Source organism: Pongo abelii, chromosome 12, assembly GCF_028885655.2.
Source record: "Pongo abelii isolate AG06213 chromosome 12, NHGRI_mPonAbe1-v2.0_pri, whole genome shotgun sequence".
Classification (NCBI taxonomy): Eukaryota; Metazoa; Chordata; class Mammalia; order Primates; family Hominidae; genus Pongo; species Pongo abelii.
Window position 1 is genome coordinate 22,298,774 of NC_071997.2, and position 23,176 is coordinate 22,321,949.

The following is a 23,176-nucleotide window of genomic DNA, read 5'->3' on the forward strand; positions in this document are numbered from 1 at the left end:
TGAAAATAATATAACACTCTATACTAGGCATAGTGGCTCATGCCTGCAATCCTAGCACTTTAAAAAGCTGTGGCAGAAAGATTACTTGAGGCCAGGAATTTGAGATCAGCCAGAGCAACATAGTGAGAACCCATCTCTACAAAAAAAAATTTTTTTTTTAATTAGCCGGGCGTGGTGGCTCATGCCTGTAGACCCAGCTATTTGGGAGACTGAGGGAAAAGGATGGCTTGTACCCAGAGTTCAGGGCTGCAGTGAATTATGACCACATCACTGCCCTTCTGCCTGGATGACAGACAAAGACCCTATCTCAAAAAAACACAAAATAATGAATCCTATAAGTAAGGATTCTGATGCCATAAGCCTTTCCTTAAACTGCAAATGTTTCATGCTAATTGGAATTGCATTTTAAGAAGTAATGATTCTTGGGGTAAAGGCCATAGAATACAGCACCCAGAAATAAATCCACATATTTCCAGCCAATTGATTTTGGATGAACGTGCCAAGAACATACACTGGGGAAAGGACAGCCTCTTCAAATTAATGGCACTGGGAAAACTAAATATCCATATGGAGAAGAATGATACTATCCTATGTAACACCATATAACAAAATAAACTCAGAATCAATTGAAGACTGAAATGTAAGGCCCAAAACTATCAAACTACTATAAGTAAACATAGGGAAAATGCCTGAGGACGTTAGTCTGCACAAAGATTTTTATGGGTAAGACATTAGAAGCATAGGCAAAAAACAAATGATAGACAAATGGTACTACATTAAGCTAAAAAGCTTCTGTCCAGCTAACAACTGAGTGAAGAGAAAACTTGTAGAATGGGAGACAATATTGTCAAGCTATTAATCTAATAAGGGACTAATATCCAAAATGTACAAGAAATTCAAACAACTTGACAGTAAAAAAAAAATCTGAGTTCAAAATTGGGCAAAATATCTAACTATACTTTTTTTTTAGAAAGAAGAAATACAAATAGCCAATAAATAAATTTAACAATGCTCAGTATCACTAATCCTCAGAGAAATACAAATCAAATCTACAATATGATATAATCTTGCTTCAATTTGAATAAATTATTATCATTGAAAAGATTTAAAAAAATGCTGGTGAGGTTCCAGAGAACAGTAAATTCTTACATGCTGTTGGTGGGAAGGTAAATTAGTGCAGCCACTATAGAAAACAACATGAGGTTTCCTCAAAAAATTGATAATGGAACTGCCGAGGGATCCAGCAAGCCCACTACTGGGTATTCAGGCAATAGAAAAGAAAACAATAGATCAAAAGGATACCTGTCCTCATATGTTTATTGTAGCACTATTCACAATGGCTAATGTATGGAATCAACATACATATCCATCACCAAATGAAAAGACAAAAAACTGTGGCACACATACACAATGGAATACTATTCACCGTATAAAGGAATTAAATCTTGTTATTCGTGGCCACGTGGATCAGTCTGGAGGATGTTATGTTAAGTGCAGACACAGAAAGATATAAATACTGCACATTCTCACTTCTGTGTGGGAGCTAAAGAAAAATTGAGGGCTGGGCAACATGGCTGATGCCTGTAATTTCCTAGCACTTTGAAAGACAAAGGCAGGAGAGTCACTTGAGGCCAAAAGTTCCAGAGCACCTGGGCAGCATAGGGAGATGTTTCTATAAAGTCAAAAATCAGACGGGTGCAATGGTGCATGCTCATAATCCTAGCTTCTCAGGAGGCTGAGGTGTGAGGATCACATGAACCCAAGAGTTGGGGGCTGCAGTGAACTATGATCAAACCACTCTCTCCCATCTGGGTGACTACAGTTGCCCAGAGCCCAGACTACACTAGCAAGACCCTGTCTCTTAACAACAAAAATCTCAAAGAAGTAGGGGAAGGTAGGTTGGTTAATGGATATAGAATTACAGTTAGATAAGAAGAATTGAGTTCTGGTGTTCTGTGGCATTGTAGGGTGAATACGGTTAACTATGATTTATTGTATATTTTTAAAAAGCCAGAAGATTGTGAATGTTCACAATTCAAAGAAATGAAAAATGGTTGAAGTAGTAAATGTGCTAGTTAGCTTGATCATTACACCCTATTTACATGTATCAAAATATCACTCTATAACCCATAATTATGTATATATGTGTCAATTAAAACAAAAGAGAAGCTACATTGATCCCATGTAAAAAAACAGAATATGAGCCAACCTTACTGCCTTCCTCCTAATGAATAGAATGCAGTAAAAAGGATACCATGTGGCTTCCCTATCTCAGACTGCTTTCCCTTGGAACCCAGCCCCCAGATTGTGAGAGCACTCAGGCCACAAAGAGAACCTGGCAGTGCCAGTGTCAGTGTTCATGCTGCCTGTCCCAACCAAGGTTCCAGCCAATGGCCAGCATCAACCGTCAAACACGTGGGTGAGCAAAGCTTCAGAGGATTCCATTTCCCCAACTGATAGCTGTTCCTAGGGAAGCTGAGGGGAGTAGAGACGAGCTGTCCTGGCCAAGCTTTTTCCAAACCACAGGTTCATTAACAAAATAAATGTTTTTCTTTTAAGCCAGAAAACTCTGGGTAATTGTTAGAAAAATGTTTTAAAAAGAGACAACAGGAAACACAACTTATGCAGCAGAAAAGAGTCTCCTTTAAAGTAGGATCTAAATGTTGAGGTTAATTTATTGATGGCAAACATTATTGAGAAGCAGCAGATAACCAGGAGAGAGACTTAAGCTGATGAGGAGGAACTTTTCCTAAAACTCCTTCAGTTATGAACTCTGATAACAAGGCAAGGGTGTCTCCTTACAGTTTCCCCTCAAGTTAGGAAATAAGACTGGGAAGCAAGAAGAAGACATATGGTATGAAAAAAACTAGAAATACTTGGTTACACAATCAAAATCAGACATTTACCTGATTTAAATTAACTAAAATTCTAAAAGATAAGCTTTGAGTATTTATTAATCAATCTAGTATTTAATTTTTATTTTCCTTTTCTCAATGAGGAAATAAGGAGACCATTATGAAATGATTTTTAGTCTTCACAGAAGTAAAATAAACATAGTGTGCTTTGAGTGTTAAGCAATCAAATGCAATTTCTCCTTTACCTTACTTCAAGCTTGTTTGTTTGGAGAAGTTAAGACCATCACATCTCTATGTTATACCACAAGGCTTCTCTACAGCACACAACTTGGCTCTGAAATTTTGAAAGTCAAAATACTAATCTACTATGTGCCTCTGATAAATTGCCCGAACATTACCTGATTTTGAAGTGCTGCACTCCTAAGACCTTTTCTTGGAATGAGTTAAACTTTATATTCCAAGAATCCTCTACTGAGCTAGAAAGCAGAGCTGTGCATCTCTGTTTCAGTAAAAGGCAGTCGATACAACTAACTGTGGTTTCTGAGAATGCAAGATCTGCACCAAGAAAAGGATTAGCCACAGTGCTACCCAAGAGAACCAGCTACCAGGTGGAAAGAGCATCTGTCAACTGCAAGATGATGACTTCACTTGATTTCCACTGAGGAAAGCTGGCGGCTCAGACTTAAACTTCTCCTTCCTGGATGGTAAACACCTATGGAAGATTCTATGAATTATAATGAGTTAGCAAAACATAATGCACTAAATATTAGACTATGTCAGCAGATCCTGTGACCAAAGCTTACTGAAAACAAAACTATAGCGGGAGGCAATGGAAAAGAGACTAAAGATTTGAATGGAGAAAAAAGAAATAAAGTGTGTCTTATAAGCCTGGCTTCCCATCATGTCTTAGAGTAAGTAAGGTATAAGCTGGCCAGAGACTCCTTTGAGACACAAAAGGTGAAGTTAAAGATATTCCACTAAATTTAATTTTTATTATGACATAAGACAACTGGTAATATGCAACATGATTGAAAAAAACTTCTCAGTACATTCATTTTGGCCTTGCATAAGAATAGATATAAACAAACTAAGAATTGATAATATAAAAATAAACTTGTGCATATACAGCCAATTGATTTTATATAAAGTTAACAAAAGAACAACATGGGAAAAGAATAGTCTTTTCAACAAATGGTGCTGGGACAACTGGGTATCCATGTGCAAAAAATAAATAAATTTGGACCAAATATCTTATTTAAAAATTAACTCAAAATAAAACAGTTAACTGTAACAGCTAAAACTATAAAACTCTCAGAGGAAAACACTGGCATAAATCTTTGTGACTGCATTTGGCAGTGTTTTCTTAGCTATGACTCCAAAGGAGAAATGGACTTCAAAATTGAAAACTGCTGTGCCCGAGAAGACAGTATCAAGAAGTGAAAAGGCAAGACACTAAGTAGAAGAAAGTATTTGAAAAGCATATATCTGATAAGTGACTTACATATATAGGATATGTAAAGAACCTTTGCAATTCATAAGTAACAAGATAATGCAATTTTAAAAATGGGCAAAGATTTTGAATAGATGTATCTGCAAAGAAGATGTAAAGATGGATAAGGATAATGAGCACATTAATAGATGCTTGATGTAATTAGTCGTTAGGAAAATGTAAATCAAAACTACATGTGGTATCACTTCACACCACAAGATAAAATCTTTGTTCAATAAAAAAGTGAAAATAAGTGTTAGGAAAAATGTAAAGAAATTAAAATCGTTATCCAATGCTGCTGGGAATGTAAAGTGATGCAGCCACTTTGGAAAACAAACTGGCAGCTCCTCAAAAGGTTAAGCATGAAGTTACCATACGACCCAGAAATTCCAGTCATAAGTATATACTCCAGAAAAATAAAAATCATGCAAACATCAAAACTCATACATAAATGTTTACAGCAGCATTATTAATATGAGTCAAAAAGTGGAAAGAACCAGAACGTCCATCACCTTTGGGTGGGAAAGAACCCAAAGGTCCATCCCCTGGTGAATGGATAAATAAACTGTTTGATGTATCCATACAATGGAATATCACTCAGCAATAAGAAGAAATTAAGTACTGATACTGTATTAGGAGGAGACAGCAAAATACCTAGGCAGATATGGAAGGGTCCCCGGAGAATCTCCAACCAGCCCCACAAGTGTTTACACCAGATGTTAAGTGCAGATAAGGGAACCTGGACTTGTCTTGCCTGGACATGCTGGCAGCAGACCAGAGGCCAACATGCACTGGGGGGATGGGGTGGAGCTACCAGGAATTCACGCCTTATGCAGAGGGGGATCCTGGCCTCTTCAGCTCGTGTGCTCCTGATATTCAATTCTGAGGTAGAAACCTGTTTGCAGGACCCCTCTCTTTGCTGAGAGCTTTCCTTTCACTTAATAAATTCTGTCCTCCTCACCCTTCAATGTGTCTGTGTGCTTAATTTTTCCTGGTCATGAGAGAAGAACCCAGATGTAGCTGAACTAAGGAGAAAAACCCCACATCAATACCTGCTACAACACAGACACAGCATGAAAAATTATGCTAAGTGAAATAAGCCAGTCACAGTAGTCCACTTGCTTTTTATTTCAGAGGCTTATAAGCAAATCTATATAAAGAAGGTTGGTGGTTCCCTATGGCTGAGGGAGGAAGGGAAAACTAGTGAGATGGCTAAGTGATGTGGGGTTTGTTTACAGGGTGATGAAAATGTTCTAAAATTGATTGTAATGATGACTGCATAACTCTCTGAAAATACTAAAGTCAATGACTAGTATATTTTAAATGAGTGACTTGCATGGTGTGTTCATTATTTCTCAATAAACCTGTTACCCAGCCCCCCCAAATTAATTTGGTACTAGTGGTCTGGAGACAGGTACTGCTTGGTTTCAGATCACTGGCCAGAGTTAAAGACAGACACAAGAGAATCAACAGCATGTCCTTTTATAGAAAAAAGGTTCATATTTTAAAAACTATTCCTTTTCATTAGTATCAATTGTGTAAAATTAAATGAAAAATCTTTCTTTCACTGCTCAAAGCACTGAGAGATTTATATTGAGGAATAAGACCTTGTTTTCTTTGGCCCCAATTTCTATCTAAAGGTCTGAGAATCACACACTTCAAACTATCAAATCTCATCAGATGGGTTTTATTAATTCTTATAATGTGGCTTATTTTCTCACCTGATTCTGGTACAGCATCACAGAGAGAAGAAGCTGAAGGAAATCAAAATATTTAACCCCCAAATATATTTTTCTGACATATTTTGAAATGGCTGCTGCAGGTCCAAGAGATTGAAATGGCCCTCATTAATGAAGCCCAATCTCTCCCCTTCTAGGTCTCCCCAGATCTGGGGAACATTAACTAAGAGGCTGATGCATTTAAAGTCTGAAAAGATATATTTATCCTCTTTTTCTCCACATATTTTGGCAGAATTTGGGTTTTTCCATTATCAGTATGTTCCCAAATTACATGATTTTTAATCCCAAAACTGATTTAAAATTACCATATGTTGGAATATAAGTTATTCTATTATAAAGATACGTGCATTTGTATGTTCATTGCAGCACTATTCACAATAGTAAAGACATGTAATCAACCCAGATGTCCATCAGTGATAGACGGGATAAAGAAAATGTGGTATATATATACCATGGAGCCATAAAAATGAATGAGACCATGCTCTTTTCAGGGACATGGATGAACTCAAAGCTGTTATCCTCAGCAAACTAATGCAGGAACAAAAAACCAAACACTACATTTTCTCACTTATAAGTGGGAGCTGAACGATGAGAACACATGGACTCGGGGAGGGGAACAACAAACACTGGGGCCTGTTGGGGTCAAGAAGGAGAGCATCAAGATCAATAGCTAATTCCTGTGGGGCTTAATATCTAGGTGATGGATTGACAGGTGCAGCAAACCATCATGGCACACGTTTACCTATGTAACAAGCCTGCACATCTCACACATGTAATCTAGACCTTAAGATAATTTTTTTTAAAAAATTACCTTATGTTTTAGCTTCTTAATCAGAATATCCATTTTCAGTTGATCTGTTTTTAAGTCTCCATGGCAACCGAAGTCTTCATTTCCAAATACACTTAACATATTTATTGTCAATTCCAGGAGTTTCTTATATCTGCAGAAATGTATGGAATTAGTAAGTCAAATATTTTTAAGAGTAAATATTTAATAATTGTTTAAACAGATATTATGTTATAGCATATCAAAGAAACACATCTATAAACTATGATCTTTTCAGTTTCAACTGAGCATAGTTTGGAAGCATTCTATATGAAATTATAATCTAAGAACAATTTTATGGCATATATGGCAGGTAAAGTGGTATTACAACCATAGAGTTTTTTGTTTTGTTTTGTTTTGTTTTTGAGAAGGAATTTCACTCTTGTTGCCCAGGCTGAAATGCAATGGTGTGATCTTGGCTTACTGCAACCTCTGCCTCCTGGATTCAAGTGATTCTCCTGCCTCAGCCTCCCAAGTAGCTGGGATTAGAGGCATGTAGCACCACGCCTGGCTCATTTTGTATTTTTAGTAAAGATGGGGTTTCACCATGTTGGTCAGACTGGTCTTGAATGGTCAGACTGGTCTTGAACTCCTGACCTCAAATGATCCACCCGCCTTGGCCTCCCAAAGTGCTGGGATTACAAGTGTGAGCCACCACACCTGGCCTAACCATACACTTTTTGTAAATAAACTATTCTTATCCATGTTGGTATGCTAAGATAAAATAACCTATTACTAAATATAAGCCATAACCCAGAAATGAGTAACCAAGATAAAAAAGTAAAACACATACATTTGAAAAAGACAAAAAATTATATTTTGATACCCATTCACAGTCTATAAGAAGAAAAAAAAGTACACACAAAAAGCATCAAGGCCATTATTCAATGTTGAAAAAGAGAAGACCAAGAAAGAGGCAGAGAGTTGTGTGACGATTTAAAGACTTTGAAGGAGAGATCTAGAGATCTTTGCTGACATAATGTCAACAAAATGAAAGAGATACAAAACCATATAGAGAAAGGCAATGACAGAAAAATGTAGATTAGAATCAGAAAACCAACTTAAGTGCTCAGTAAATAAATAGAAAAGTAGCTGTGTTCGGGGCTTCAAAGACACATTCCATTTTTTTAAAAAAAATCTGTAATCAAAACATGAATGCTCATTTTACTTTTAAGTTATACATATATTTTTATATATATGAAATTTATTTCTGTAAAACAGAAGTTTAATAATAAGTATACTTCGTGTATACAACGGAGGTATCTGTGTAAAATGAGTAAATTTCCATATGTTTTATATCTAAAAGAAAAAGAAGCAGAAACAAAATATAAGCTATATATCAAGATAAATTTTGATGTTAAAGAATGACACAATAGGTCTTCTTTAAAGAATTTGAATGCAGCAGAGGATACTACAAAAGGAAGAAAAGATGACCACAGACAGCAAAAATATCTTCAGAAATAAAAATTCAAACTAGATAATGAAGAGTGCACTTGACATTGTATGTCCAAGGCTTTGGCATTGTTTTCAAAATCAATAAAGAATAAGTGGCTGGGCACAGTGGCTCATGCCACTTTGGGAGGCTGAGTCGGGCAGGTCACGAGGTCAGGAGTTTGAGACCAGCCTGACCAACTTTGCAAAACCTCATCTCTACTAAAAAATACAAAAATTAGCCGGGTGTGGTTGCACACGCCTGTAATCCCAGCTACTCAGGAGGCTGAGGCAGGAGAATTGCTTGGAGGCATAGGTTGCAGTGAGCCAAGATGGCGCCATTGCACTCCAGCCTGGGAGACAGAGGCACTGTCTCAAAAAAAATAATAATAAATAAAAATAAAAATAAATAAATAAATAAGTATAATATTTTGGCATTCAAAAAATTTTCAGATTATGTTGTTTTTCTTTTATACATATTTTTAATACAAATTTTTTCATCCCAACCTTGCCCCAGCAGCTCAGCTGACTCCCAACCCCATGATGCACATGCCTATAAAGTTGTGTTGTGAGTTTCTGAAATACATTTTAAAATAGAATTCATTTAATTATGAAAATGAAGACATAAAATGAATTTGTATCTCGGTTTTAGTCAAGTAAAATTAGAGCTAAATCAATTAATAAATGATTAACATGTTCTACAATACGAAAACCATACCCAGTTGCCTCTTCTTCTAATTCATGATTTTTCTTTCTTATTTGATTCACATTATACTCCAGTGATGATACTAACACAAAAAGTTTCCTTAATTCTTCATTTTCTTCTTCAGGCTTAAAAAAAAGTGTTTAAAATTATTTTTGTAAAATCTAGAGACCCTGTTTTATCTTAAAAATATTATTTCTCATAAGTTAATGAGTAATATGTATTTAGGCAGGGGTATAAAGTGCATTTTATAAGCCTGATGCCAATAAGGGTAGATTTCAAAAATAGTCACTTTTCTTAAAACTGCTAAAAATGATACATACTTTCATCATTATATTTTCTGAAATTTAAACTGTCAAAATGTTTGTTACAAACAAGGGTTTTTACACATAAAATACTAAGGGTTAGTAAAAAATGTGTAGTTATATTTACATTTTACTTTTTAAAGATGCTCTAGAAACATTGTCATTAATAGTTTAAGATATTCCAAGTTTTCTTAAATTACATCTTACTAAGATGATTTTTAGAAAACTCTTATCTATTTCCCATTACATTTTTGATCCTCAACTGTCTTCAGGCTGAGCTAAATACTGTCATTCTCTGTAAGTATTCACCCACAGGTTTCAGTTTTTCCCTTTCTCTTAACCCTTTCTCTTTAAATAAAGTTGTTTTCTATAATAAACAAAAACACAACTTTTGTCTACTTTTTGTGGTTTTTCTATTATCCTGTTTCTCCCCTTCCATTGGCCTCTGTGACACATGGTCTCATCCAGAAATCTATTTTTCATCACTTATTGTGTTTTTAATATGGAAATCTGATTTTTAATAATTCCAATAAAAAAGTCCAAGGGTCATGAAGGACTTTATCCTGCTTTACTCAGCAGCAACTGCGAGCAGTGACCAAATGTTCCCTCTGCTCCTCTGACCCCGCTTCATTTCTAAATGCAGCAACCTCTGTTCTTCAGTCCTATTCCTTTCTGTTTGTTTGTTTGTTTGTTTGTTTCTGAGATGGAGTCTCCCACTGTCACCCAGGCTGGAGTGCAGCGGCACGATCTCAGCTCACTGCAACCTCCGCCTTCTGGGTTCAAGCAATTCTCCTGCCTCACCCTCCCAAGTAGCTAGGATTACAGACGTGTGCTACCACGCCTGGCTAATTTTTCATATTTTTAGTAGAGATGGGGTTTCACTATGTTGGCCAGACTGATCTTGAACTCCTGACCTCATGATCTGCCTGCCTTGGCCTCCCAAAGTGCTGGGATTACAGGCGTGAGCCACCACGCCTGGCTGCTATTCCACTTTTTAAATTCTCTCAGGACTCCTAAAATCTCAAAACTTTAACCTAGATTCCCTAATCTACATTTCCAGCTCTGACCTTTTTCTTGAGGCCTCTTCCTTCTAGTACACATATGACAGACAATATTCTCAACCACACGCTCAGACATTGCTACTTGGTGCAGATTACTTTTGTAGACAGTGAATCTTGTCTATTTTATGTTGGTTCTTATTGATGTTACTTTGAGTATACCGTTATTTTCTAATCTCAAAGGGGAACAGTCTCACCGTTACAATATTGACCAGTATACTTTGTCCTTTTTTTCTTTCTTTCTTCTTTTTTGGACCAGTCTACTTTGTCCCTTTTTTTCTCCTTCTTTTTTTTTGAGATGGAGTCACACTGTGTCATCCAGGCTGGAGTGCAGTGGCACCATCTTGGCTTACTGCAACTTCCACCTCCTGGGTTCAAGTGATTCTTCTGCCTCGGCCTCCCAAGTAGCTGGGACTACAGGTGCACAACACCACACCTGGCTAATTATTGTATTTTCAGTAGAGACAGGGTTTCACCATGTTGGTCAGGCTGTTTTTGAACTCCTGACCTCAGGTAATCCACCCACCCCAGCCTCCCAAAATGTTGGGATTACAGATATGAGCCACGGCACCCAGCCCTTTTTTTCTTTTATAATGAAAACTTTCCCATGAGAATCAGATTATCAATTGTTTGCCTTTGTTTTCTTTTAAAGAGTTTCCTTTTCCATAGAGATATGGCATGATGAAAGTCTTGTTCTAAAGTTTCTAAAGTTTCTTTCGGGGGACACTCAACTATATCATTGGGAAGCTCCAGTCAAGTAGACATCTCCCTTCTTCCCATTTGAGATTCTTCATCTCAAAATGGTGTCCACCAAATGTCTTCATCCAGGTAGTCTGTTGCTTAGAAATTCATGAGATAAGAAACTTCTTGAGAAGTTAGAGGCTATTGATTGAGATGGTTTAATGCTGTCCCTTATTATATGTTTTACTCCCAAGGCAGACATCAAAGTGGCTAATAATACTATGCCTGATGTCTAACTCACTTCTATGGGAATCTATACAAAACGTTTTATTTATGAGACAGAGTCTCACTCTGTTACCCAGACTGGAGTGTAGTGGCTTGATCACCACTCACTGCAGCCTCAATATTCCAAGCTCAAGTGACCCTCCTACCACAGCCTCCCAATGTAGCTGGGACTACAGGCATGCATCACCATGCCTCTAAGTATTTATTTATTTATTTATTTATTAAAGACAGGGTCTCATTATATTGCTCTGGCTGATCTCAAACTCCTGGGCTCAAGTGATCCTCCTGCCTCAGCCTTCCAAAATGCTAGGATTACTGGCATGAGCCACCTCCCCCAGCCAGGTGTTTAACTGGGGACTAACATGAAGCACTTAGAAGAGTACGTGCAACATAGTGAGCTACATAAAATACTTGCTATTAGCATAATAATTTTATTGTATATCTTAACAAAATTGTGTATATTAGGCAGGTGGTATGCCAATGGAAGTAGTCTCCTACAGCTGCACTGAATCATTCTTCTCACCACTGAGAGTTGCAGCAAATGGGGGGCATATAATTTATAACTTACCTTTCTCTGTGCATGACTGAGTAGGCAATGACTATGTATGTACTACAATGTAAATAGCACCTCCTGGATTGAATAGTACATAACTGACATGACCAGCAGAGACAGGCTAAAGACACTGAGCTGAAAACCCTGGACTCTATTGCTAAATCAAGGCTCCTGAATCAGTTCCCTCTGAGCAACTGTTGCTGTGGTGCTGGTTCACAAGCACTCTGCTGAGCACTCAGATTGAGAAGCTGTGCTATTGTTCATCAGACAAGCTGCAGCCAGAACTGTTCAGCTGACAAACTGGTAGCAGTCCAGAAACGCAATTCTGGCTGCATAGTGAAAAAATGCCAATTTAGATTCTTTTTCATAGTGAGAAAAACATAAACATGTGATTGAACGAGTCACCTCTATTAGACTAATTGGTTTAGATTTGATATTTAATTGCTAAAAATACATTTAGAATATAAACCTTACTGTGCCAAGGTCTCAAAGAACAAATAATTGGTATGGTATAAAGTATTTAATTGTATGCTAAAAACTTCTAAGCTAAAATATTTTCAATGTATGCAGGATAGGTGGCATACATATTATATATTATTCCCCCATTAAGCAAATTTACACTGAGACAAAATTATCTTCCATAAAAAAATAAAAGCCATGAAAAATTAAGGACTAAGTTTTATGCACAGACTAGACAACAATTCCTAACACATAAGGTCAATCAGAGTCAGAACAGTCAGAGAAAGCTTCATAAAAACAAAAAAATTGTCTGCCAGGTCTGAATGAATGAGGCTAGATGAACAGAAACTGAGAAGGCAGAAAGGATAGCATGAGCAAGACAAGTGCTGAAATCTGCCCAATTAACTCTGAGGATAAAGTCCAATGGCAGGGAAATAAAAACACGTGTCCACATAATACCCTGTAAGTGAATGTTTGCAGCAGCATTTTTCATAACAGCTAGAAGTGGAAACTAACCTAAAGGTCCATCAACTGATGAATTAATGGAAAACCAGTATAGCCATGCAATAGAGTATCATTTAACTATAAGAAGAAATCAACTACCAATGTGTGCTAAAACATGCATGAATTCTGAAAACATTAAGCTAAGGGAAAAAGCCAGTCACAAAGGACTGCATATTGTCTAACTCTACGTATATGAAATATGCATAACAGGCAAACCTATGGAGACAAAAGTAGATGGTGGTTGCCTACAACAGGGGTAGGTGGAGGGACATGGAGGAAGGTTGCAGTCATGCCTAGCAGATGTAGGGTTGCTTTTCAGGGTGATGAAAATGCTGTGAATATACTAACAGATACTGAATTGCACATTTTAAATGGTTGAACTGTCTGATACATGAATTATATCTCAGTGAAACTGTTTTTAAAATCCAATGGTGATCAGATAATTTTCTCAGCTCTCAAGTTTTGATGTACATCCTGTATCAGATCTAAATATTTCTATACTTTTATAGTATATTTTAAATAAAAGGTAAATAAAGAAAATGCCTAACTTTTCAAATAGTTTGTAAATTAACATAAAACACGTACATTTCAAAGAATAGTATAATGGTCTTTCTATACAAGTTAACTTAGAATCTGCGAAATAGACACAGATTCTGTGTCCATTCACAAAAGTGAAGAAATAAGACAATTTTCTGGAACATTCCATTAAACATTGTCCTCTGATTTAATCTGGCCTGTCTCATCATAGCAATACAAAAATTACTTGAATATATGTTTAACAGGAAAAAAGTCAATTTTCTCTGAGGAATGATGTATAATTATCAACTTTTCCAAGGGTACATATTGTAAGAGAATAGGTATGCAATCCTTTTTCAAAATGGTAGAACAAAAGTCACAATATAAAAAAAAAAAGTACATTTTAAAGATAGTAAAATGGAAATAATTAATTATAATGAAAGTACAAAATCAAGCTTCTGCCAAAATTAGTATCCTAAAACATGTTATATAATTCAACCAGCTACAGAATAACTGTCGACATGTTAAATTCCATACATACTTGACTTTCCACTTGAAATAATTTCTTCTTTGAGGCCTGTGTCTCACCCAAATTAATGTGACAACATGATGTACCTTCCAGTGGAGACTCTAACATAGTTAATTTTTTTAGGCTGTCAGCCACTTCTTGTTGAAGTTGTCTCACAACCACCTGATAAAATATTTTTGTTACTGATTTTATAAATTGCCTTATTATTAAATTATGTTAATAACATTTAACTCTAACATACCTACGTTGAAAATTATCTCACACACATCAATTCACCTTCTTTTCATCATATGTACACACTTTTATTTATTACTGAATTCAGTGAGGGATGCAGAATGTGTTATCCTCCTGCCAAATTGGTATTCTCTTAATACAACAGATTCATCCCACCATTCAATCATCTTAGAAGCTCAACTCAACCTCAAAGTTCCTAACATATTCAATCAACCGTTCAAATCCTTCCAACAGATTCCTGTCTCAGAATAAAAGTAAAATTCCAATGGCCTTTGAGGCCCTAGGTAAACAGGCCTCTACCTCCCTCTCTGACTTCAAGCTCCTACAACTCCCTCCTGTAATTACTCCATTCCCACTGTACGTGAAGCCTGCCACCCCTCTTTAGTCTGAAAATGGGGATCTAATGCCTAACTCATAAATCACAGGCAGCTACAGTATCTTTGTACTGGACAAAGTTATATTCAAATGATAGTCATTGAGCCTTGAAATAAAAATTATGAGCTAATTATTAATAAAAATATTCTAAGTAAATTATGAATACCAGTGGGAAGACTAAATCAAATATGGTTTTGCTAAAATTTACCACATTTACCCTAAATTATAATTTTATAACAAGTAAGTGCCTTTAAAACATTACGTGGTCATAGAAATACGTAATTTGAGACTGACATATTTTCAGATTTAAGTTAAATTAATATGAATAATAATAAAGCTATACCAACTAAAATATATAAAAAACTACTTAAAGCAAGATATTATAAGACACAGCAATACACTTCAGTTCATCTGGGAAATCTAGAATTAAGTGTCGAAGCAAATCACTTAATTAAATTTTAATTTGAAAATACTCATTTCAGGTGTAAACATTTCCATTTATAACTTCATCATGGTCTTAACATGTGGCAACATAAAGACATTAAAATTATTATTTCAGCAGTACAGGACTATCTACCTTAACATATGACTCTGTGCCTAATAAAATGTCATAGATGACACAATGTCTTCTCTCAAAGTAAATCATCTCTCACCTCTATGGAAACAAGGTATGTTTCTAAGCTGATATAGTAAACATATTTTTCCTTTTTTTAATTAAAAAGCTTTGTTGAAATATAATTTACATACTATAGAATGTATCTGTTTTAACATAAAGTTAAAAGATTTTCAGTACATTTTCTGAGCTGTGCAGCCATCTCTACAATCCAACTTTAGAGCATTTCCATCACTGCAAGATCCCTCACGCCCATTAGCAGTCACTACCAGCTTCCAGCCCCAGCCCTTCGCAAACATTAATCTACTTTTTGTACCTATACATTTCTCTTCTCTGGATGCTTCATGTAAATGAATTATACAGTGTAGTAAACACACTTTTTATCTACTGATTTTTATATTCAACTAGGTTCAACATGTATCCAGAACCAAATGTTTAAATTTTCTTTCTAGAAGTTTGAAAATATTTATCTTCCTTGATACTTACTACTCTTTCTGCTTCTGCTTTCTGTCTCATATTGAAAGAGACTTTCTTTTAAATGATCATATTCATTCATTAGCTTCTTATTTTTCTCTTCTAGCATGAGGTCTTTCTTTCCACTCTTAATAAAGCCTCTTTGGATATTAATTAATATCTCTTTATGATCCTCTTTCTGATGAACATCAACTAGTTGCTGTTCAAGCCATGGATTTTCACGTTGCAGTTGACATGTCCTCTCTTCTACACAGTTCCACTTTGCAGTGGATTTACTCACTTTAGCTTCTGCACTTTGATACATCTCTTTCATTTCCTTTATTTGCTGCTGTGTTTGGCTTAGGTCGTTTTGTACAGTTTCTAAAGCCAATGACTTTTTTCTGAGAGTATCTCTTGTCTTACAGAACTTATCTTTTAAGGTATTGAATTTAATTTGCGTTTTAGAAAGTTGTTCAGTAAGAAACTCATTCTTATCTTCTACTTCGGAAATATCAGAACTCATTTTTACTTGTTCAGAAACATCTTGTGTTCTCTTTAAAGCAAGTTTTAGGTTTCTTTCTCTTTTCACACTTTCACTGTGTTTACTTATAGCAGCAGCCTGTCTAGACTGATAAGATTCAATTTCAGCTTCCAGTTTTTTCCTGCTTTCTTTTTCCTTCAACAGTTCAGAATTGAGCCTTATATTCTCAGCTTGAGATCATTAAGCTCTTGTTGATACCGGAATGCTGTTTTTGTTATCATTTCCTCATTGAGTTTTCTACACTTTTCAAGAGCAGCATTTGTATCTTTAGCAATTTTAATGTCCTTAAGATATTTATTTTCTTTTTCCAGGTTGTTATTTTTCATTGTGCATATTTCCTGTCTGAGTATAGCAATATCTGTCTTCAAAATGCAATTTTCATCCATCAGATCTTTCATTTCTTCATGATTATGAAAATCCTAAATAAAACAAAAGAAAGTTTTAGCTAGTACTCAATAAAAATGATTACCTTTGAAGTTAAAGAATAACCTGCACATCCATGCACTAAAAAGGTTACTGTAAGTGGATATCCAACTGGAGAAAAAGTTGAAGCAAAATTTTGAACCTTATAGAGCATAAATTCCAAAAAGTTCAGAAATTTATTTAAAGTCAATGAATTTATAAAAGTAAACACACACACACACGCACACCAGATAATTTTTAAGAATTTCAGAATTGGAAAAGCCTTTCCCTGAATTACAACAAACTCAAAAGTATAAATTAAAGCATCAACAAATTTGACTAAATTAAAATATATCAAAAAATTGCATTTACACTTTGATATCTAACCCATACACCACCCTATAGTAAGAACCTTAGTTCACACGTATTTGGACAGATAAAATTTCCCAGAGTTACTACAGTTCAGTTTCACTGATAACATTCTATTTCAATTTGACTCCTTTAACACTTTTATAGTCAGTTATAAGAATTACATTTACTAAATCATAAATCTAGACATTATACTAGTCACTCCTATATATATTCATTGGTGAACTCATCTAGTTACCACAATTTTGAGAAAGAAAGGTTAAAAATATAAGCAAGCTACAGGATTTTCCCCAGGACTTCTGACTCTACTTCTAGTTCTCCAACAGATCACAGTTACTTCTGTGGTGTAAATATATCCATACAAAAGAAAACTTTTATTTCAAAACACCAATGGTAAATAAGATAAAATTTATAGAGCTCTTCTTAGAATATCATGAGATTATCTGTGATTGCAATAATTTCTGCTTCCTCTTTATAATATTAGGTACAGTAATCAATATGAAATAGGGGAAAGTACAAGGAACAATTTTACTGGGAACAAAATCTTTATCAATAGGTTATCACTAAGTATATATTATGGCATATTATTGTTTTCAAAAGCTCTTTGTAATAAAATAATATCCTATGTGGATGCCAAGATTTATAATAAATATTAATAATTGTACCTGTACGTGTCATCATTCATTTTTAAAAATGAGATAACATTTCTGGTTTGTTTTAGACCTAAATAATATATATTAAATCAAGTGGATATTATAAGTAATATTGATAAAATAAAGTTTAAAATATAGAATTTTTACTAAAGATTGATTTACCTGATTTGGAGTATTTCTTGCAGTCTTTGATTTCATCTCTAGTGATTGAACAGTCAGTTCAAGTTGTTTTGCTTCAACTTCTTTCTTATATTGTTTCTCTTTCCTTTCTAATTCTTCTCTATTTTTTTGGTACAGCATATTAACATTTGTTTTTCTTCATTTTCTTGTTTTAAGGTGCATCTGCAGATAAAGACATTTATCTTAAAATTCATTTTGTTAAAAAATAAAGAGTTCATCCTGTGATCTACCTCTGCAGATGTTGTTTATTATCCTAATAAAATTTCTATGTTCTGGATTATTTTTCCTTTGCAGTTCTCAGATATTTAATTTCTCACTTCAACATCTTCAAAAGAACGCATATACTTGAAAAGTAGTAAGGAAAGAATATTCTGCTAAAGTTTTTATTACCAGTCACTCTAGTATATATTATAAAAAAGGATACTGGAGATAATTCAGTAAAGTTACAAGTTCAAAATTACCTTCTCAAATCACACAGTCATAATTACTCCCTAATTAGAAAAGGTCATTTACAATCAACTAAAATTTTAAAGTTACTATTTATTGACAAGTGTATAAGTTCACTAGAAATAAATTTTCATCTTTATGAAATATTGCAGGTGTCTCTCCAAATGATTTACAGAGTAAGATGTCTCTCACAAAAACTATATCTGCAAATGACTGTCATCCAAAACTAGGCTAAAGAGTCTAACATCTGTTACCCCACACTTTTATAATTCTTTCTTAATACTTTCAATTCACCTTCTTATTATATATATTTTATATATTTATTAGCCTATTGTTCATTATGTGTAATATATAATTAATGCCCTTAATAAGTGTGTGTATGTTTACACAAGTTATGTTTTCCTGGGAAATCTAGTCCCAGAAGTGGAGTTGTTGAGTTAAAGGGATGTCAGGTTATTTGAAATTTTGATACACAGCACTCAGTTACCCTTCAGAAATAATTTACCAATTTCATATACCAACAGTGTATGAGAATGCCTTTTTCCTCACATTTGCCAACACTAGTAATTACTTTTTAAATATCAGCATGACTTTACAAAATATATTGTATTTTATGTTAATTTACATTTTTCTGATTACCAGGTGGGCTAAATATCCCTGGTAAAAATATAAAACTTGTTTTATATTTTTATAAAACATATTTTTATAAAAATATATTTTTATAAAAAATATCATAAGGAATATTAGTCCAATTTTGAATTAGTTTATAGCACAATGACAATTATCTCCTGTGAAATACTGCTACAGGTGGCCAGGCACAGTGGCTCACTCCTGTAAACCCAGTACTTTGGGAGGCTGAGATGGGCAGAACACCTGAGGTCAGGAGTTCGAGACCAGCCTGGTTAACATGGTGAAACCTCATTTCTACTAAAAATACAAAATATTAGCCGGGCATGGTGGCACATGCCTGTAATCTCAGCTACTAGGGAGGCTGAGTCAGAAGAATCACTTGTACCCAGTAGGCAGAGGTTGCAGTGAGGTGAGAACACACCATTGCACTCCAGCTTGGGCAACAAGAGAGAAACTCCATCTCAAAAAAAAAAAAAAAACCCAAACAAAACAAAACAAAAAAAACACACTGCTATAGGCTTACTTACCTATCATGCTCTTCCTTCAGTTTCTTGGGAAATTGCTGAGGATATGTTTTCCCAATCTTTCTTTGTTGGGTTAATCTGTCAGCAGCAGCAGCAGATGTACTATGACATATATTTTCTGGTAGTTGTATTTTTTCACTTTTGATTGTATTATTTCCTTCTTTGACCTTTAATAAGAGTAATATGAACAATAATTATTATTTTATTCAATAAAAAGAACTTTTTCCTGGAATTTTTCACTTGATTCAGGTTAACTATCACCATTTTAATAAGTATTTTGTGCTTACTTTAATTTTATCATTATACATAATTATTATAATTATAAGGTACTCATCATTTTATCATTGAAATTTTTGTCACGTCTGCTCATTTCTGTTTGAGTGAATGGAAGAATTTTCCAAAATTTCAAAAAGGCCTCTTCTCCATTTTGTGCTTTTATTCCCATCCACTCTTTGCTATCTGACATAAACGTTTATGCTATCTGACTGGCAGAAACAGAGAAATAAAAAGACACAAGCATAACATATGTCTTCTGTCTTTACCACCTGGATTTTACATGAAATAGCCAGATTGAGAGGATGTGACTTTGTAGGGCTTCAGGAACAGTAAAGAAGTTTTCCCTTTTCTGCACTAAGCTATTCTTTTCCCCACTGCCTTTTATCTCTCTCTCTTTTTTTTTTTTTAATCCTGGGATATCAAAAAAGTAAAGGTTCTCCCTGAACTATGGGAACCAAAGTTTGCCACAACACAAGAAGCAGAGTGAAACTGCTGAGTTTCTAGTGCAGAATTCTGGAAAATGAGATGCTTCCCAGATTTCACATTCAATTACCACAAAAGTTTATAAGTGGAAAACATATGGTACAGTTACCTACTTTAGCCCCATTATCTACTGATAATGGGAGTCAAACCAACCAAGACATATGAAATGTTTCATCCAGAGCTCGAGGTGGCATTCCCTAGCATTTCATGGCACCAAATAACATGATCCAATTCCATATTGCTGAATTACATAAATTACCAGATAAATTTATCAAATTAGTCAGATATATTAAAAGTCTAACTTAAGCAAAGCAATTTAATGACTCACAGGGTGGAAAAAGGCCTCATCTGCTTTTACTTTGAAAGAAGAAAATCTCTAGATTTTTGTCTATCTTTAGAACACAATGTACAGAACTCAACTTTCTACTAAAGAGTCAAAAGCTAAATTTTTGGGTAAGAAATTATGCTTCTTACATGATAAAAATCATACATGCCAAAACTTACCATACTTTATTAAACAACATAATGTAAGGTCTGATTCAACAGAAATACTGGAGAGTGATGATTTTTTAAAATATGTGGAAGTATATATTTGTTTTCAAAATATTGGAAATGACCATGATGGGACTATAAGTTCAAACAGTTTGAGCTAAGCAGATAAACTTGCATGCATGAAAACACATTAATCAGACTCATGTGGCTGGGAATATTCGTTGCAACTCTCAAGGCTAGATGTGTTTTTGTGGCTCGTCTCAGTCATGGCTTCCCTCCCATTGTATTCCCATTCTATCATTAAATAAATGTAATTCATCTCTAAATGAATACAGAAAAAAGAATCTAGAATCTAGAGCTTATTTCTTTAGCAATTTCTTTATGTTGATCTGGTTCAGAAGGTCACATTGTATACGGCTGAATTAGTTTCCCAGCTCACACGCCACTTGGAAGACTGATAGGGAGACTTAGGTTGAATAATGAACAAACATTATGAGAACGTTCTCCAGAACCGTTATTTAGATAGCAGAACTAATCTACTTTGACACATAATTACACATTTAGATAATCCCACTGTAACTGTACACATGAGATTTTCTTGAATAGAAAATCTGACTAAATCAAATACTTGATAAACAGAAAAAAGAAGCAGCAAGTGAACCTCTCTCTTTTTGAAGTTGGACTTTCTCTTTCTCCAAAGCCAGGAACTCAACTTGTAACATGCCTACCTCATTCTTTTTTACTATTATTATACTTTAAGTTCTGGTACATGTGCACAACATGCAGGTTTGTTATATATGTATACATGTGCCATGTTGGTGACCTTGGACTATCTTGCTGTGTCTTCTAGCTGTATATTTGATGTTCTCTCACTATGTGGCAAAGAATAACTCACATTTTATAATTCAAGATTCATGCTTTTGTAGTTATTAGCACTGGGATTGTCATATAATGGCTTCTGGAGTAAGCACTGTATTGGATTTCTGTTTTTATAAGTATCTGTAGCAGCAGAAATACTGTGGCTTTCTATCTGAATCATATGCTTCATTTCTTTGGGGTGGGTAAACCACAAATCAAAAACACTTTCTGGATCTCTAGACTGAGGCCAAAGCCTAATGTCTAAATTTCCAATTAGTGGTATTTGGGTTTATATTTTTTGCCATTTGCATGTCAAACTCTTAATCATCTTCCATTTCAATCATAATTACTGGGTTCCTTAATTTTTCAGTTTCTGTATCATTACAAAAATTTTCATCGTCTGTGTTACAAACAAGCTATGTGTCTGGTTTGTTATCATTTTTATAGTCTGATTTATTTTCATTTAAATGAAGCTTAGAAGATGACTGGTAAGTGTATTTCAGGGACCTGGAGTATGAATGGAATAAAAAGACATTTGACATGGGCTTCCTCTGTTCAGGCACTGCCTGGAATGCCACAGAGTTAGACCCTCCAGATGCATTTTTCTCCTCACAATCAGGGACCTGATTCATCAGATTAGAGGGCACTCCTTTTTCATTCGTCCCTCTTTAGAGTTACTATGTAGGAGCTCTTCCTCAGGGCAAGCAGTAATTTTGGAGTTTTCAAAACTTTTACCAATATTCAGCTTGAACTTGTTTGCAATGAATTTTAAAGAAAGCCATAAATATACAGATAGATTCCCTTTATCACAATTCTTACCCAGTTCTGGTTCTTGAGACTTTTTTTTTTTTTTTTGGCAGGTGCAAAATGGAAAACAAGTTTGCTTATTTTGTTTCTCAGATGTCTTTTCTGTCAGATTGCATGTTTTAAAATTAGCTTTAATCAAGTATAAACAAAGAAATATTAGAAAACAATTAAAATTTAACCGTGAAAATCTATGTGTTGCCACTCTTAATTATGGGATTATAACTAAAAAGCAAAAAATAATTTGCCTTGGCTTAACATAGAACAGAAACATGAACTGGCAAGCTGAACTCTCAGTGTCTGTTTGGACTAAACTTAATGCATTATGTGTAAAATCTACCAGAAATGAATTCAAAGATGATAGGTAGTATTATAAAAGCTTCCTGTCTTACAAAGACTTTACCTCAGCATACCAGAAAAAGGGAGCCCCTACAGTGCATGTATATTTCTGAAGATTAACTAGAGACTAGGCAAACACTAAATTATTAAGAGCCAAACTGAACACCAATAAGAAAGAGAAGCAAAATTTTAAATTCTAATTCAAATGATATACTATGATAGTGTTATGTATCTAGAGATTTTCTGCTTATATCCACTTCTAATATATTTTAAGTTCCAGTAGTGATACTGTTTGGATTTTTTTAATTTTAGTAATATTTACTATGTATTTATGTTGAAATAAAGTTATTGTTTGTACCCTGACACCAAAGGTCCCATTCTGCAAGGTAGGATTCTCTTAACAGGCAACTGGGTTGATTTTTATGACCCCATTCACTCCCTGAACACAGACACAGAAGTCAAATGGTGACCACAAAACAGAACAAATCTTTAAACCTGGGACTGGTGACCAGCAATATAAAACTGCAACATTTGAACCACTGGCAATGATGACTCCTTTAACACTAGTTT

General features: G+C 34.8%; 2 pseudogenes; both read right to left on the bottom strand.

The window, feature by feature from the left end:
* Positions 1-16,568, bottom strand: part of LOC129057625 (ankyrin repeat domain-containing protein 18B-like) — a 31,114-nt pseudogene extending 14,546 nt beyond the window's left edge.
* The window catches only part of LOC100441943 (putative ankyrin repeat domain-containing protein 20A2), a 41,571-nt pseudogene continuing 33,749 nt past the window's right edge, over positions 15,355-23,176 (bottom strand).